General features: G+C 42.2%; 3 protein-coding genes across 4 annotated transcripts in view; 2 read left to right on the plus strand and 1 right to left on the minus strand.

The window, feature by feature from the left end:
- LOC126567999 (sodium-dependent nutrient amino acid transporter 1-like) overlaps positions 1 to 2,164 on the plus strand; it is a 322,406-nt gene extending 320,242 nt beyond the window's left edge. The window contains exon 5 of the mRNA XM_050224394.1: positions 2,153 to 2,164. The gene's annotated coding sequence lies outside the window, so the exon portion shown is untranslated. The remainder of the gene's footprint in view (positions 1 to 2,152) is intronic.
- The window catches only part of LOC126568014 (protein CBFA2T3), a 416,394-nt gene that overhangs the window by 297,975 nt on the left and 101,462 nt on the right, over positions 1 to 16,957 (minus strand). The gene's annotated exons all lie outside the window — the stretch shown is intronic.
- Positions 1 to 16,957, plus strand: part of LOC126567784 (pro-interleukin-16-like) — a 92,223-nt gene that overhangs the window by 894 nt on the left and 74,372 nt on the right. The window lies entirely within an intron of this gene.

Genomic DNA, 16,957 nt, shown 5'->3' on the forward strand with positions numbered 1-16,957 from the left:
CACCACGGCTAATTAATCCCTCGACAAGCACCCTCGTCAGAGGCGAGTTATAGCGTAAGCCTGGTTGTTTTGCATCGCTCAAAAGAACCTACCCTAGCCGATGATTTTGTTTGCACCCTGTTCCGCATTTTAAGACTAAACTTTTAATCATTCCTGAGCCAAAATAAATCATACCAACGGCAAGCGCAATGAACGCAAACTTGAAGGTGTAAAAAAACATGGACCACGAACACAGCACCCGGTGGCACCATATTTCACTCACCACCGTACTGTGGACGGGTAGCGATGGTCGACAACCGGAACTTTAACATAACACAGTAAAACATTAAAATAATTTATATCCTAAAAAACCCAACAACAGAAAATTCTTTCTTTTTTTTTTTTGTTCGGGTCACAACGATTGTTTTTGCTAATAATTTCCCTTTTTCTTGTTATCATTACAGGTGAGTGTTAAGCTGCATAAAATGGAAGATGTCCGCATGGATTATCCCTCCGTCATACTCGTAAGGCAATGATGTTTGGTAATCCTAAACAAATACTTTAAAATTCCCGAAACAATCGGAATGCTTATTCCATCAATCCAATCTTTAAGCTCACTTGGGACCGCCTCACATGGTCACCGGTCAAACGGGCCAATTAATTTGGGGGACGTGCAGGCTCGTTTGGGATGCTTCTACTTTAATTTTAATGGCCAAATGTGTTTCCAAATATGTACACACACTCTCGCTTCTGCTCGAACGTTACGACACTCGGTTGCTCTCTATTAGATTTAAATTTTCTGCCCGAATGGTGCCGGTGGTGAACTGAGACAACAAAACCACACTGGCCTTCATCGAATGCTGTGTCTCTGTGCCACCCTCACTTTTCTGCAGCACACAGTGCGATCGACCACTAAATTTGGTCAACGTTCACGCAAGAAGTTTTAGACATTCCCAAATCGCAATCCCCTCCGTGAAAAAGTAAAACTGCTCGAAAACGCTCGCGCAAACTTCTCAATTGATTTTCTATGTGTTTGAATATCGGTCCGAAACCCGAGCCGAGGGGAAATCCTTTTTCGTCTTCTTGACGGACGTGTCTAGTTGACCATGTTTGGCGAATGGCTTAATCGACGGACGCGTCAAAGTGTGTATCGGTTCATGTGGAGCTTTCGTTACGTATGGTTTTACCATGGTTAGCTTTCCGGCAATGGGCAGTTGTTGAAGCTTCGCTTTTTTCTGGCATACAAAAAACCTACCTTTAGATGAGAAGATTGTTTCTTCATCGTCTGTGTATACCCCCGAGAACGAGCTGCTTAAAATTGGTCCACTGCACACCGAAGGCCGGTAAAGCACGTCCTCATTGGTGATGCCTTTTTGCAGCTGAGGAACCTACACGTGCAGATATGCATTTTTCGGTCAAAAATTTAAGAAACCAAAGCTCCAAGGAAGGGAATGTCACATGTGAAATCTTTTTCGAGAAATTGGTTTGCGACCCCAAGCATGATGGTAATTAATGCTGTCAAAATATTATCTTGTACAACAGATTTTTGCCCTCCATTTTTATTCCAGGGGTCTCACTACCAAGATTCCTTCAAACCGGATCAACCATTGGGAATCTTTCTGTTTCTTCAAGAAGTTGATTTTTTATCGGCGAATTTCTTGGAATCGTCTCGTGGAAAACTGCAACCCAAACGAGTGCAGCGGATGCAGCAACCAACTCACCTGACAGCTGAGAATCGGGTCACACCATCGGCTATTTCGTGTGATGAATGTGAACGTTACTAACTCCACTTTACCGGCGTCCAGCTTGGCCGGTGTTGGAGGTAGCTGAAGTGCATCCATTCGCACCAAATCAAGGGGATGTTTCTTTCGCTCTCTCACCCCATTTCGGTACTGTTGGTACCTTTGTGCTTGGCGGAGACAGCTCCCACTGGCAGCTGCACACAACTCCGCTGCACGAGATAAAAACCAAATTGTTGAAGTTAAGGTTAAGAAGAAAGAAAACAACAAACACCTCCATCTGGTAGTCTCGTTCCAGAAGTGAAAGGTTGCCAGGCGAAAAATAAGGTGAATATTTATGGACGGTAAATTTGAAACACCTCAACCACTACACTTCGCCGCCTAGTCTCTCTGCCAGACATTTGCGAGGACTTTTCGGTGCACCATGTCGCAAGAGGTCTACACTTTTATTTGCAAACACTCGCTCTTGTCCCCATATCTACATACGCTATAGTTACGCTCATTTTAAAATTACAATTCTCACATTTTCTGATCGGTTTCGAACGGAAAACGGGTTTGCAGATATCTCTTTTTTTTTGGAAGACAACATTTTCCAAATGGATTTAGGTCACTCCACAGACGGCGCCGTTCGCAAAATATTTGCATTTGCAGGTCGTGTGTGTGAGCCTGATTAAGCCATCGTACTGACCTCTGACCATTGCTTTGAAGCAGGCAAATAATCGCCCAATTTGTGGTCGCAATTGCCGAACTTCACTAATGCTGAGGCACGATTATCATAAAAACTCATGCTCGAAACGCTCAATCCTGCATTTTATTGCATCTCTGAGCTCTAGAATTCTACCTTCAATGAATATCGTTTTATTTTTTGGTTGTGCCCCTCTCTTGTCCTTAATCCAGAAAATGAATCGTCCAAAACATTTGCTCCCTGTATAGATGAAAACTCGGCGTTCAATGACCTTTTATCCTCACAAAAAAAAAAAAACCTGAACCGGTTTGATTTGGCGGGGCTCTTTTTGGGCAAATAAAGCCTTAATAATCACATTAAACAAGAAAATAAAAGCACTAATGATTGAAAACGTTCGTCTTTGGTCGTACGGCCAAACGCGCGCCCTCTAATCTTTGCGACTATTTTATGGGTTGATTTTTATTTCGGACCTTTAGGAGAAAACAAAAGGTGGAGAGCGAAAAGGGGAGAGATGCTTCCCCAGTCGATGATATCCCTTAATTGATAATTAATTACAAACTTCCGTTATCAGTCGGCGGCCTTCTGCGGTGATGTGTTTCATGCGGTTCTCGGTAAAATCAACATTGTTACGTCGATTGGATTGGCTGATCGTAAATAGCGTGAGTTGTTTTGTTTTAATTTTCGTTTTTTTGGTTTTGTGGTGAGATAAATGGGGAATGCAAAACAACAAAACCTGAATTTTGCCCATTCAAGAACGAAAAATAACAGCCGATGATATAGTTACAAGTTCGCACCCGCAAGGGCTTTTTTTAGAATATGGCCAAACAATATTTCGACGCTTTTTGTGTGTTTGGATTGGAGTCGAGAGGTGTTTGTGGCCAAACCGCTGATGATATGCTAAGCGTTTATTCTTTGTGCCACTTTGGTTGTGAGTTGATCGATCGTGTACCACCGCACCCGATCAGCCAGGGATGATGAGGGATCGTCTATATCGCCCGTTATCAGAGCCACTAACATGAGCACAAACCGAGCATTTCGGTAAATTATCATCTGCCTCGGAATCACATTTCCCCGGGCCAAGCCATTTAGAGACGTGAAGAGAGCATTTGCTGATAAGTTCGCAATCAACCCGGTTAACCGGGAAAACTGCTAAACTCTCCCCCCCACATACACACACAAACTCAGCCGTTCAGCTTCTCAACGCCAGCTGTCAACTGGCCTGCCGATGAGATAAGAACTGTTCGTTAATAGGATTAATTATGCAAATGGAAATCGATATCGGAAGCCGTCGCATATCCATCCGACGGTTGACGGGTTGAAATCGGGCACGGTGGTGAACGCGGGAATGGGTACGGGGCGAAAAGGTTCCCAGCTCACTACTCTTCTTTGGAAGAGGTCAATCCTTTTGTCGCTGTAAATCAAGGGCTTTTCGGTGAGCGGATTAGAACGAGCGATTGATTTTATGTAATTGGAAATGGTGCTTGGTGTTTATTTTATTTTGTTTACACCTATGTAATGTTTGAATTTATTAGGTTTTAAGCAAACTGTCTAGTGAAACTAGATAGGAAAATTTACGGATTTACTCATGTTTTATGTAAAATATTAAAGATAGGATAGAAGCCTGCTCTGGAGCTACAATTAACAAATTTCTGGTGTCTTTAAATTATTTTGGCTTCCTCAATTTGTGAACTACAAAGGTGACTAAGCTTACTGCAGAAGTGCTTGCCGAAGTCAGCATCAAGGCATCATCAAGCCTAGTAAACCATTGTCCAACCAGCCAACTGTTTCCGATAGGATCAGCCTTCCAAATGAAGGCAGCTTTCTAATGTCTAAATATATTCGGCTCCATCAATTTTAATTCTTATGCTATATAATAAATTCATAACTTCATGATATATCTCATCAGTCTACGCCAGGAGTCCATAATCAATCTAGGTTGTGGTTTGACACCGTCAGGAGAAATGTTTGAAATTTTTCCAGACGGTGTTTCCTGACGGACAATGAAAATTTGGCGATCATTCTTCATGATGACCATGTTAACCTCAAACGGACTAATACAAAATCGATTCATTCGATACGACCCTGTACTGCACTTTTCGTTATAAATTGAATAAATAGAGCTTCCTAAACCTATTCATTGACACCATCTCGTAGTGCTTTGGATTAGGTTTCATTCCCGCTAAGAAGGAAATCTTTCTTCCCTCTTATAACGTTGCACCAGAAAAAAAAGATGCTCTCTCATAATTTCTGGACTTCCGACTTCTATTTCAACCACCGCAACAGACAACAAGCGCAACATCAACAGTTGTAACATAAAACCACCCGAGAACCACACGCACGCCACCCTTTTTTTCGGTTTCTAACCCCGTTTTTGCTCTAACGCGCGATTCTTGAAACCAAAGATGAATGAACTCTGTGTGTTTATGTGTGGTGGGTACCGTTTTCCGGCTACCGATCGCATGTAGGTTTCCTCTTTCCTTATTGCCCATTCCCCAAACGAGAGTGATACCGTGTGGAGAAAATACTTTTCTTGCTCCTGAATCGTCGATCCCGCAAAAAAAAAAAAAACAGCAGAGACAAATGGTTTCGGGCTACCGATAATTAAGCTCGAAAGATTCAAGATTTTGCAACCCTCCTCCCGAAAAAAAAAGAAAACGGCACGGGAAATCACCTCATTAATCGAGGTTCTTCGCTTGTCTTCGCTAGTCTTTTTGCTGTATGTTGCTTTCTAACGAAGGTCGCGTCGCGTGAAGGTTTCCTTGGAAGAAAGCTCCAGCGTGTGTTCTAATGGGTCGCGTCGTCACATCGCCCCATACGAGCCACGAAAAACCACAAGTACAAATTAGTTCCAACTTTTTATGGCCATTGGGTATTTTATTTATTTTCCCTTTCCCATCCAATCCCTAACACGATGGCCGTGGCCGTTTGAAGATGTCTTTTTTTCTGTTGGCGTTCCTAGAATGCTTGTTCTTCGACGCACCACGCGTAAAGACGCGGAATCTACTGCTGCCGCCAGTCGTGTGATATATGTCGAAATAAAGATCTTAGTTCCCTTCCCAAACTCCACCACAAGGAAGAAAAAAAAGAATCCGAACTGTATTTTCACGAATGTGGAAAAAGAGATCTTAATTAATTTATCGATGTTCAGCCATGTTCACACAAGCGTACTAATAGCGTACGGCCGTGGGACAATGGGCTTATTTACGGCTGTGCATGCGTGGCTTGGGGTGGTAGATATTTACCCCAAAAACCCCAACCGAGGGTATCTCTTTGACAGCCACCTTGCCGCCGAGGCTTGAGAGAAATAATGTGGCCAATGCTTAGCTATTTTTGTTTATTACCATATACGAAACGCAACACAAAAGCATCGAAACCCCCCAAGGTTTGCCTTTTTTTTGGCATTTGCTTCAACACAAATAATTTGTACAGATTATAGCTTTCAGCAACGGGAGACAACACACGCACGCACACTCTCCGATACACACGATGGCAGGGAAAGGCATAATTGTTGTGTCTTCTTCGCCTAATGCCCAGCTCGGAACGATCCATGCGAAAAAAAAAAAAACGTTTAAGACCCCACGACCGCGCTGAAGTGCTTTATGGGAAGCTTAACAGTCTACTCTATATGCTAACTGCTACGTTTTTGGTTGTTGTTTTTGGCACTTTTCGCACGTTCTGCACACCGTGATTCTCTTCATCATAAAGGTCCCCAGGTAGTACGCACTTAAATACCCACACAAAAATAGAGAGACCCCTTCGGGAATGGGTTCAATTTTATGAGATGATGGGACGATACGTGATAAATGTACGATTTTGATAGGTTCATTAGAATGGGCAAGAAACACCCGTTCCTTTTTTTGGGGGGGATTGTTTCGCAGGATATGGGTTCATTAACCAATGCAGATTGTGGAGATCTATTGGAGATTAAATCGTAGTTTCGGTTTTTTTTTGTTTTCTGCGAATGTTATCTCTCTCATTATAGAATGGTTCAATTTTAAATAATCTTATTGGAGATGTTGAGATTTGAGTGACTTTCGAAGAATATATGCCCACTCGCGATAATTCTCAGGCCGCGAATATTAAACATTATTCAAATTCTCAATTTCGTCATATCATCAGAGAAGTATTTTAAGCTGTTTTTGAAAGTTCTGTTAGTAAAATTATAAATAATAAATAAGAACGAAACTCGTTTCTTGAACAATAAAACGACACGTAGCCGAGAATAATCAATTAGAATAGATAAGTAACTGCGGCTTAGTGTCTCTTTACAGGCATAAATTACACTACTCCTAACCATAAATATCTACTCTCTTCCACAAACCACTGTTCAAACGATAATTCTATCTAAAGCGACGGGCACGAAACACAGCATTCAACCCGAATCCGACTGAATCCGAATAGGAAAAAAAGGGAGGTACTTTGTTTCGCAGCCAACCACCATTGTACCTTCTCGACCGCAGTTGCAACTAATTATGGCACGACGCGCTGGCCAACGAATAAAGGGTGCTACAAAGCTTACAAAAGAAAACCAGTTGCCTTTCCCGGGGGAGAGGTTGTTCCTCTAGCCATCGAGCGTCACTCAATCTCGCCGACGACCCCCGGTCGCCGGTCCGATCGAAGCCTTTCGCTTCCTAAATCTCTCGCCAGAGCGCACGGCAGCGCGCTGACCTAGAAAATCGATGCAAAGTTACACACTCATTTAATTTAATTTAACACACATCTTCGTTATCTTTGGCCGATTTCTTAATCCATTTGTTTTGCCTTTGCTGTGCTGCCCTCTGTGTTGCTGGTCTGATCTGCGTGTGTGTGTGTGTGTGTGTGTGTCCGCGATGGCCCTTTCACCAACCCCATCTCACCAAGAGTGGCTGCAAATTCCTGAGCGATTCATCGAAGAACGCTATCTAGCACCCCGAATCAGGCGCTATTAGATCGGCCCTGGTGCCTGGGTTGGGGCCGCCCTGGTATGGTGAACCATTTTAGGGTGTCCCGGAATGTTGTAGGGACTAATGCCGTGGGGAAGTACGGAAAGCCAGCAGAAAAGAGAAAATTTATCACATTAATATATAGGTCAGACTGCGGTGTGTAAGCCCGGCAGCTGCAGCAGCAACAGCATCAACCCGAACCGTTGCGTCGGCTCTAATGCTATTTAAGCCAACACTCACACTTACCCTCGTGCGCGAGAAGTTTGCCGGTTAGATCAGGCCGCAGAACGAAACAGCTGCCCCGTAACGATCGTTTCCATCAGTCGATAATCAATTTTAATCAAATTGATAGTCACCCACTTTTAGCGTTTTCTTCACAGAGGTTTCGTGAGTTTGTGGTGTTGCTACTATTGCTGCTACCGCTTCACCGCGTTACAATGATTTTATTGTGCTCTTCCAGTGTGAACCAACAGGGGTGAAGTTTCCAACGGGGCATGCAAAACAAATCCCGCTGGCATTTCCAATTTTTGCACTCCAAAGTTTTTTTTTGTGGACAATGGAAAAGAGAAGACCTCTGAAACAATTGCAAAACTTCCATTTTCCTTTGCACCGTTCTATTAGACATTCGGGACCAAGAATTTACACTAATGTGCACTAGACATCGCATAGAGTGCTTAACGATCCTCGACACGAAACTTTAATTTCGTTATCGCTAGGGCACAACGAAGCGTGCAGATAGTATCAGATATTCTGACCTTTAGTTTAGGCAGCTCTCGTGCTCTAATAACATCCAAGACATTCCAGGGTTGATAGTTGTCTACTTTGTGAACAAATAGTTAGTGTGTCCTAATATCTGAATTCCCATCTTTTTTGGGAAATTTGCTCATTTGCCTCGGTCAAATGAGCGTTGGCACACGTCCACAAAAGATGAGCGCTTTTTCGTTTCGCTTTTACGGGGCAAATGTGTCTAGAACCGTTGCAAGCAATTATTAGCCAAAGCTTAGATTTTAATGTTTCTTTAAAGTACCGCAAGTGTTTCCCCATCTGGTACTAAAGCTTTGGTTGGGTGGGTGTTTTCCTTTGTTTCGGAAACATCTCTCGGTTGCACTGTGGTTCAGTTCACAGTGTCTAAGTGGTTTCGTCGTCTATTCTAAGCTATAAGACGCTTTATAGCACTTTTCTTGAAGTAGAACCTCGAATCTTCTTGCATAGAATTTCATAAGTGAAAAGATTGCAAAAACTAGAATAAAAAGAAACAAAAAAAAATGGTTCCACACCCTGAGTTTTCCCCCGTGCTGGGCTTTTAAAATAGACAAAGTTGGATAATCTCATTCGCTGCCAAAAAAAAAGACAGCTTTGAGCCAACATTTTAAACCAGCGCCATCAACAGCAGCATGTTTTGATGGCTTGAATTTTTCATCCAATTTTCCTCCACACTGGAGTGATTTTCCTTCCTTTTTTTTTGTTTTTAAAGGAAAAAACCCTCAGACGACCATTTTAATTCTCCCAAGAAAAAAAAAACCCTGGAGGTGTTTCTGTTCTGATTGTTCTGGTTACGATCGTTATCGCGCTTTTAATTTTTTCTCTCGCAAAAATAGCTACACCTACACTTCCAACACTGATCCCATTGGGATGGAAAACGTTCGAGCGACGTGCGAAATACAAACATAAAATGTAATGCGTCACACAACTGGTGGCCGGACCGATTAAAAGTTTGATTAGCGGATGTATGTCGGTTGAGCGTCGAGTTGATTTATGCTTACGAAAGCCGTGTGAAGGGAGGGATTTTATTTCTCTTTTATGTCACTTTTATCTTCTAGTTGGTCAATCATATTTCGCACATTACATTAATGTCAGGAATAGTGTGCGAGCTTGCGGTTCGGTTGCATAAATCAAACTATATCTGCATCCGGACAAATGCATAATGTATGCGATTACTGCATTTATTGTTTAACCTTATGGTGAGTAGGCGCTTAAGAAGATACAGAAAAACGGGGGTAGCTGGTTTGTGGTATCAATAGGGGAGCTGGGGTAATTAGAAAATTATAGCTGCATGAATGTTTACATACAAACAAAGAAGCTACAGTGGGCAAATGGCGATATGTCACACTGATTAATTTAAAGCGATACGCAGTAGTGTCGGGTGTTTAATTGACCGTTCGACAAAGCTAGACAGATCGACATTGATTTCAATTTGTTTGATGATGCGAAAGAAAAAAACCCTAATTGTTTGTAAAAAGAGGGACATTCCGATTCAATTAGTAGTAGAGCTGTAGAGAGTGTGTCCCTGTGAAGCACAAATTGATAAACCCTTTTTTTTTTGCTTCTCCCTTTTGGTAGAGACATAGTTTTAATGGTGCATTTTGGGTTAATTAGTATCACTTGGTTGAAAAAAATAGGACATGCTTTTGAAGAGATAGCACAACTCGAACTAAGTTCCATTACGAGTCGAAGCTTTTTTCATTTGAATATACGATGAGAGAAAATGGGGTACCACTTCAAAGGAATCTGTGTTCAAAGCAGAAAATAGTTTGTGTTTCCTCTCCATAGGATAAAAGGTAAATTGCGCATTTAGAGTGAATGAATGTTGCGAAAACGGAGAACTATTTTTTCCCTATGATTATTATTAGAAGAGAGGGAACTTTGCCTTCGACATCAGACTGATTTTGTAATCATTGAAAGAGTCTTTTGACGCCTAGATGTAGGCAATTTGCAATGAAAATTTGAAAATAAAAAGGGCAGCCATGAATTATAAATGAATTCAAATGAAGTAGTTAGATTGAACCCGACGAAATTCTGATGAGACAGTATCTTCAACAGCTTTTATACTGGCTGACTGCTTGTTTTATATTGATAACTTGTACCGTAAAGCATACAATCTAACCGAGATAATGCAAACGATAGAATGGAAACGCCGGGCAAAATATTTCCTTCTCAAATTGTTTCATGATGGATTAGGTACGCCATAATCTGCTACAACATTTGCAAGGATTATGAGTGTATAACGATTTCCTTTAACACTAATACATACACGCTTCCGCTGATTAGTTTAATGCATTGCTGGAAAAGAATTTTAAATGTAAATTTTTGTTGGCAAATAATTGGACAAAATCCAAAACACATACACACACACACACACCGGATGGGATTGAGGAAATATGTTATCCATCCCAACCCTCCATCACTAATATGTGCTTCGAATATTCGCACGGCAACAGGTATCTGCACCCCTCAACCTAATACTAATCCCATTAGTTAGTGGTTTGATTATGTACGGTGTCCAAGCCGTATGCACGTATGCGGGTAAAATATTTGGAAAATTTCGAACCCAATTAGCTGCAGCAGTGTAGAGAGGCCCTTCTGCGACGGTGGACGGGTGCCTAATCAGGCCGGCTAATAAACTTGTACGAATCGCGCAGCTACGAAATGCCACCGGCATTCGCCTTTCAGCGCAGGGTGGCCTCCGCGGCAGGTGAAGCGCACAAGTTCAAGGGCGAATGCCAATGGGCCGGAAAGAAAGCTTCCTCCGATCGTACGATCGATTGATCGAAATCTCGGTAGCGAAGGCCCCAACCCTGTCGTGCGATTGAACCAATCAAACCGAGCTTTCCTCTCGCGCCCTCTGTAAGACCGGGAAACGGTTGTCAGGAAATCAGACATCAGTCTGTGAGCGGGTGCAATTATCATTCCATCGCTCCCGCCTGCCATAGATTTGTGCCAAAACAATCACGAATTTGATCCTACATTACCATTAGCCCCCGGAAAGTTCGATCGATTATCGCGAAAGGCGTACGGTGGACGTGCGCATATGCAGCGAGCGAGCGAGAGCGATAAGAGTGGTCTGTGGAACGCTTTGCAGATCGAATCGTGCCCATCTGTGCTGCTGATGGGCGCTATTGGGTCATAAAATATGGCACGAATCGCAAAATAAAATGTGAAATTACGCGGTTAGATTTGTGTTTTGTCTTATCGGTAGCATGCTCACACACTCCTTACGAAGAAGCCTATCGGGTTTTGAATTTTACTACTTTCTAGCGTCACTGTGGATCAGTTGATACAGGCTTTGCTTTAAATTGATTTTATAGTTTTGTTATTCTGATGTCTGTATTTTGGTTATATTTGCTTAGGAATAACCTATGAACTATATTTATGGGAGATGTTTCGTTTCACAACATCCTCCGTAATGTTCACAGGTTCTATCCGGTGATCGGTGTCGTAAGAACAGACGCTAAAATCTGTACTACACAGACTTTAGCGACCCAATTTCACATAATATATGGCTTTTAGTTCCTTTTTTGTCACACACCTCAACAAAAGTCTCAGAAAACATTCTAGACTTGATGCGTCAAACCGAAGTCGTCTTAACGAAGTACAATTTCTTATTTTAATTTAACAATCCTATGTCATTTACTCATTCTTAGTTGTTCAAGCGATCATTTCTCCCATAGTCAATTAATCGATATAAAAGACAATGGATTCTCTCTAGGAACGAAATCTCCCACGAAAAAAATTAAACAAGAAAATAATGCAATAACACTCATCAAAAGTGCACCCTTAGTTCTCAATCTTAACGATCGTGATGTTGTCAAACTTTTAATTTAACGACTTTAAAACATACGATTATCTTTCCATTATCTTAACACACCAAAGCTTACATCTTTTACCATAAATTATTGTACGTGGTTCAGCCCCCCAAAAAAAGTAAAACATGAAACACAAATTGCAAACAAAAGCTTCCTTCTGTTTTTTGGCGATTGGTAACTTTGGGCAGGCTTTAGTAAGCAGTTTACATTAACTGTTTGCATTTATTCATTAGGGCCGAACTCGCAAGCACACGCAGCACGAAAAAAAAAAGTTCGGCAATGTGACACCATGGCCTCCATTCTTGTCACGTTTTTTTCCCCCGTCCCGAGTCCCGAAAACAAAAAATTCCCATCGCAACCAGCAATCCAAGCAGAGAGTGCCTTGGGGTCGTCGCGTTTCGGCGCACCATAAATCAGCGGTACCCGGGCAAATCGTCATTTGCGACCCACTTTTATGCGCCAGTCTTTTGGGAGGTTTTGGTTGGGTATCTCAGCTGGCTTCTAGATGAGGTGATGAGCTGAAGACATTGAACAGTCAGTCAACCGGTCAGCCAGAGCCGGCATGCCATTTCGTTACTGTGTATTGGCTTAAGTGTTGTTCCATGGTGGAAAATAGACCAACGACTGGATCGTAATGGGAAGAGTAGTGTTTTAACTGTAGCCATTTGTCAGATTGCGTCATAGGAGAGGATGCACAAAGCTTGTTTTCGGACCTGTGACTGTAAGCTGCGGGCTTCTGCGAGGTGAAGATCTGAGCGGAATGAGTGATAACTTGACGTGTCGGTTCCGTTGCCGATCGTGACGAAGATATGGGCCAGATATCGATTAAAGACCGTCGTCCAAACCAGTCTAATCCAGTTAACTGCTTTCTAATAGTTACCTGGTGGATTCCTGAACAGAAGCATTCCCGGCCCAGTGGTTCTTGATGACCACCATCCTAAGGGAACTGTTTTTATAGCAACGTAGCAGCTTTGCAGTTGCTATAATAATTACTATTTTTATTCACTAGCACTTAGACATCATTAGAATAAGTTCAATAACAATTCAAAGATCGAAAATGTGCCTTAAAAAAGTACACTTTACTTTCCCAAGAAAGTATAAAATCACCACACTCTTCGATTGCCAAATGTGTGGCTCTCAATCCCACAGCACACAAACGGCTCAAGTCAATGAACCCATGTCCATGTTTTGCACCCAGTTTCCGATTGCGTTTTGTTCGCTGTTCTGTACATCGTTCTACCCCTTACTCAACCTGATCTCATGATCTTCCATAATCGTATCGAGCAAACCGTGGCGGGTGCAGCCAGCAACAGAATGGGAAACGGGGCAGCGGGATGGCATGTTCTGCACACGCCATTCCTGCTTTTGGTCCGCGAGTAGGAGAACACCTCTTGGCAGAATCTCGTTGGAATCCGTGTGTATATGTGTGTGTTTGTGTGCCTTCGAGGCCTCCTGCCGGGTTAGGCGCGCGCGTTCGGCCATTTATTTCTGCTCTAAGGAAGCAAAAGTACACAAAAAAAGGGCACAATTTGTTGGAAGACCGTAAGGAATCCAAGCGCGCGCGCACGCCCGGTGTAACACGCTCAAACGGCCATTTCAGCTGCATTTTCTAGATTAAAAATAAACCCCCATATGCGCCGTATGCGTGTGTGTGTGTTAAAAGTGGATGGAAATGGAGAAGAAAAAACACACATTTCCAGGAGAGATTTTTTTTTTTTTGGTTGTTCGGACAGCTGTGTTGTTGTTGCGGGGTGCATTGGCATCGATGCACTTCCGTGTGTGCATTCCGGTTAAAAGTAACACAAATAAAATCCAAATTCATCCGCCCAAGTGGTGAGTGGACTGGGTGAGATTTTTTCCTACCAACTCTCAGCCTCGGAACAGGCGGGAGGGCATAGGTTACTGACCAGCAGCACATGTAGCGAACTCTTGGCTCAGAACCGGATTACATAACGAGGCGTATTTGCCATTTAGAAGGTGTCTGCTGCCGTGTTGTACCAGACGAGTAGAGAGGTTAAAGATTTTTCGCCCTTTGGAAGCGATATCGGCTGTGGATGCTGGTCAGAAATTCAATTCTTGTGTTGAATTCGCGTTCTTGCAAATAATCCTCAACTAACAAAAGCTTAAATCCTTCAAACGAACATCTACTCAGAAATATTTTAATACAGGCCTCTGAGTTTTAGAAAAGATTTGGCTATGAAAGTCAAAAAAATGTAAATGTACAGTGGCGTCATTTCAACCGAGATCCTGCTAAGTGCATCTTTGATCAAACATTTTTCGGTTCACATGTAGCCAAAATACTCTTCCAAACAAACACTTTTAAACACCACGGTTTACCGACGAATCGACCCCATAGTGCTGACGTGGTGACTTCTCGCCAAAATAGGCGTTTGAGCGTTTGTTCGCTTGTGCCACGAACAGTTGGTTGTTCGGACTCCAAACACCAGAGCAAGACAAAAGGTGGCGAGAAACGAGTAGAGCGAAGAAATTAGATACATTTCCACAAATGGCTATCGTGTACTGTAGGATCGTAGAATCGATCGTCGCACCTCTCGAGCTAGGGCGCGAAAACCCTCGAGGGCTGCGGTCGTGGAAAGTTTCGTCGCTGCCCTTTTAGTCGCGTTACAGTGTGTAGAGTAATGAGAAGACTCCATTGCAACATTATTACAGTTTTCCCTGTGTTTCCCTAGCACAAAACGGACTAACGCTCAGGAAGACGATCAAGACGACCAAAACTAAAATAAAAAAAACCGTTCCACCCAAGTCCAAGTCTGGCGCGACATTTATCTTCTCCAACCATTGCCAACTGCGGGTGCAGGAGAATGTTGCGGTGTGACAATCGAACCGCTGGACAGGATCTTACCTCTCCGGTGTGGGGGGATGATGATGCATCCCCCGGATTAATGTCGTGGTTCCAGGGGACAAGTCGGGGAGGAGAGCCGGTCAAGTCAAAGGAACGAAAAGAGAGGAGGTCATACCGATATGTTTTACCGTTTTGGATTTAAGTTTCTTTCATTGCTTGTGCTGTGTGTGTGTGTGTGTGTTTGCCTTTCGCCCCGTGGTCTCTGCCGGTGTGTATGTGTGTGTGTACCCATTCTGAGGACACTAGAGAAGGATTTATTCCGTTCGCTTTCTCTTGTGCTCCCTCTTTCCCTTCTCGGAGATTGTAGTAAGCAATCGCATAAGCTCCCTCGAAACACCCAACCGGAAGAACCAGTTTGCATATCTAGCCGGTGGTAAATCATGTTTCCAACTACGCGCGCGAGCACCGTTTTGCCGAAAAAGTTTTTCCTTATGAGGGCAGTTGTACACGCCTTACATGTACCGTGGGCAGGCAAAGTTCTGGAAAGTTCTGGTCCCAGCGTTGTCTGTTGTGTACAAAAAATGTTGAGTGAGAGGATTTTTTTAGCTACAATTTTATTCGCTGGGTCAACTTTAAATTCATTGGACCAGCAGAATCGCAATAATAATTGATTAAAGTATTCCGTAAAACCAAATGAAACGCGTCCTGTATGTCCTGTAATCAGGTTTAAAAAATTATTATTGATTTTTTTCGCTCTCCTTTACTTTAAACTCTTTGATAGCAATACACAAAATAGTAAAACAGAGTTGAAATTTTCAGCATTAATACCCAGGCCAATTTAATAGCTTTTCAAGTAATGTTCGGCTCAATAATATAATTGTTCCTACGTATAAATCTGTATTAAAGTTCCTTAATAAACGGTCAACTATTTGAACATAATTTTATTCCTCTCCCTTTTACTCAATTCTGAAGCGCCTGAAAGTATGCAACTACTACTTTGTCGAGATGGTGTTCCAAATAAATTTTAAATCCTTAAAATACCGGAAATTCGCTATTAGCTAATAACTAAGCAACAATGCTCCTTATAGACTTACAAGCCCGGTCATGTTTAAATTTATTGTAGAAGTCACTCTAGTATTATAATATTGGCCATTAATCATAAGAGGTTGAGTTGTATAATGAAATTCATAGTTTTATAAAAGTATAAGTTTCCAATTCGAAGACGATCCCTCCAATAAAATGGACGATTTGAAAATGTGTTGTATAAATTTAGCCTGCAATTTGGACAACATTCTAGTTGAGAGAGAATAAAATTTAATATTTTTACCTTGTTTCTTATTCAGATGACCAGAAATTATTTCTTAGTTAAGACTTATAAGCATTTACTTAACCTCGCGATCACTGGCTGTAGTTTTGTAATTAAAATCCTTTACATTAAAATTTTATTAATTATTTGGTAATGTGTGGTAGTCAAGTTTTATTTAACTATTTTATTGTACATTTAACGAACTCAAAGTTTCGAAAGGCTTATTAAAAAAAGAAAAGGTTCTTCTCTTAATACCCCTTTCGCTTCCCAGTACGGTTTACATGCAAATAAGCATTTCCAAGGCTTATTTTTCCATGCTACAGAAGCTTTTCATGCACACCAGCACTAATTAATTTACAAACAGGAAAAATAGGGAAAAACCCTCCCACGGAAAGAAAAAAAACTACTCTAAATAGAAGGTAAACAATGGTACCATGGAGAGCAAATGTTCAAAATTACAGTCGTTAAATCCGTTCCCCGTGTGTAATGAATATTACACAACGCCCAAAATGCTCCGTCCGATGATGAGTGGACAAAGCACATGGTTTCGTCGCCGTTAGCTCACGCACTAGGTGACGCAGCGTTACGCGTTTACCGCCAGAGCGAAGGCGATTAATAAAACTCGCCCCGACCAACTGACCCCGCCCGAGGGTCACGTTTCGTTTAAGAACAACCAGTCCGACCGTCCGTCCGTTATGACCCATATATATATAATTCACGGCGGAAGTAAGCGGGATCTATCGGCCATTGAGATGATTGAAACAAAATGGGGGAAATAGGTGGTTGGTCTTGAGATAATAGTTCTCACAACTGCCTGTTTGATACAACATTCGGTCCGATGCCTTGATGTTTTGAAGCAGAAGAAAATATCTGCACGAAGTTGTTCTGCCCGATGGTTGTGATTTGCTGTGGCGATCAGGGGGAAAATATTTTCTTAGAA

The sequence above is a fragment of the Anopheles maculipalpis genome, chromosome 2RL (assembly GCF_943734695.1).
Source record: "Anopheles maculipalpis chromosome 2RL, idAnoMacuDA_375_x, whole genome shotgun sequence".
NCBI classification, from domain to species: Eukaryota; Metazoa; Arthropoda; class Insecta; order Diptera; family Culicidae; genus Anopheles; species Anopheles maculipalpis.